The sequence below is a fragment of the Mandrillus leucophaeus genome, unplaced genomic scaffold (assembly GCF_000951045.1).
Source record: "Mandrillus leucophaeus isolate KB7577 unplaced genomic scaffold, Mleu.le_1.0 Scaffold1203, whole genome shotgun sequence".
In the NCBI taxonomy this organism is placed as follows: domain Eukaryota; kingdom Metazoa; phylum Chordata; class Mammalia; order Primates; family Cercopithecidae; genus Mandrillus; species Mandrillus leucophaeus.
In genome coordinates, this window is record NW_012100355.1 from 172,048 (window position 1) to 174,095 (window position 2,048).

At 44.8% G+C, this 2,048-nt stretch overlaps 1 non-coding gene across 1 annotated transcript; it reads left to right on the plus strand.

The window, feature by feature from the left end:
- Nucleotides 1–462: 462 nt before the first annotated feature.
- Nucleotides 463–533, plus strand: TRNAG-CCC. The gene has a single exon. It is a non-coding gene; the product is annotated as a tRNA-Gly (tRNA).
- Nucleotides 534–2,048: the final 1,515 nt, after the last annotated feature.

The following is a 2,048-nucleotide window of genomic DNA, read 5'->3' on the forward strand; positions in this document are numbered from 1 at the left end:
CTCAGTGGACCAAGCTTTGTTTCTTCATTATCTCTACCTTGATTCTGTCCTTTTATTTCGTCTTTCTTCTAATTCTGCTTCTGCTTCTTATTTCCTCCCTGGATTTGAACTTTACTTCCCTAAACTACCAGTTAGGTTACCTTCTCAGAACCTGTAAGGCAGCAGTTTGAGGTTGACAATTGAAGATTTAGGATGAGAAGAAAGAAATATGAATGAATTTCTGATGTTTGATTGTAGGAGTTTGTAATGCAGGTAGAAAGACCTTGTTCAGAGTGAAGAGTTTGATCTGACAGATGAACTACTGTGATATTTATGACTGTCTAGTAAAAGTTTCCTATAAAAACATTTGGTTTGGATGTCTTTGTTAGCTTTTAGTCATCTCTAGAAAAAGTCGCTTGGAACAGTTGCTTAGTCTTTGTGGATACTCTTTTCATTTATCCTCCAGTTAGTGCCTAAAGAGAGGCACTGGTGGTTCAGTGGTAGAATTCTCGCCTCCCACGCGGGAGACCCGGGTTCAATTCCCGGCCAGTGCAAGAGCTGTTGGACTCAACACACCACTTAGCAAAGTGGTAAGCATGAAGTGTTTATGTTGAGTGACTACAGTTTTGATATTGGTACCTGTTTCTCATCTATTCCCTAGGCGGATCCGTGCAATCACAAAGAACCATCAGGTTCTTGATTCGCCTGCCAGACCTTGGACTTACTGCTGAGCTACTACAGAGAAGCTCCTGGAAGGAGAGAAGCTGCGGGCGTGGCAGTCACCTCAGAGGTCCAAGAGGCATCAGCGGCCCAAAGAAAGGGGAGGTGTGTGGGGAAGAATCTGCGTGGAGACTGGTCCTTGTGCAGAGGTGGACAGTGGACCCTCAGGGCCACACACCGTGACCCGAATTTGCTAACATCGTCAGCCACCGCGGCCTCCGCGTGTTTTATGGGCCGATCGGTGTTCCGCGAGGGATTCCGTTTGCGTGTGTGGTAATGTGTGTCAACAGGTGTTGGCCTGAAATTTGGCCGGGCACGGTGGCTCACGCCTGTAATTCCAACACTTCTTGAGGCCGAGGCGAATGGATCTCATGAGGTCAAGAGTTCAAGACCAGCCTGGCTAACATGGAGTAATCCCGTCTTTACTAAAAATACAAAAAATAGCCGAATGTGGTGGCATGCACCTGCTATTCCAGCTACTTGGGAGGTTGAAACAGGAGAATCGCTTGAACCCAGGAGGGAGAGGTTCAGTGAGCCAAGATCACGCTACTGCACTCCAGCCTGGGCGACAGAGCCAGACCCCATCAACATGCATGCATGCTGAGTAAACATGACTGTTACATGCAACCACTGTTCACTTTGGGGTGGAGACAACATTTAAATACATTATAATAAGGTCCTGTGCTTCAAAAGGTGAAGCAGGGACACAAAGGCAATCAAGAACACAGCCTCTGTGCACTGTCCAGAACCAGTCCACAGCCAGTGGTCTCTCATCAAGAGAAAGTTACTGAAATCAGTGTCTTGTCCAATCAAAGCTGTAGTGATGGCTTGTGTTGGGAGGGCTCAGTCAGTTTATGGTAATGGGTGAGCTGCAAGTGCTTCAGCATTGCTTATCTGAAGGCCTGTGCTTGTTTAGGTAGAGAAAAAAAGGAAGAAAAAAAAAAACCCTGTGGCAATTAGAACATAGTTTATTCTTTAAATTGAGGGGTGCATGACTTAACCTTGCCTGGCATGGCCTTAGGTCTTGTTTATAATGTGGTATCTTACTACTGTAAGGAGTCTGTTCTGTCAGTCTTATGACCTCTATTTTAACAATAATGCTGGTCAGTTGTGTCTAAACCACAAAAGGGAGAGTATAAGGACAGGGGTCTGAGCTTCCAAAATCTGGCCGGAACTCAGTATTCAAGGCTTCTCTGGGGTCTCCCTGGCCAAGAAGGGGTCTGTCCAGTTGGTTGGGTGGCTTCGGATTTTAATTTTACTTCTCAAAGCATTTAATTTGATGAAATGTTAACTTTATTTTTTTTATTTTTAAAGCCTCTTATGTTCTCTCTTTTTTTTTTTTTTTTTTT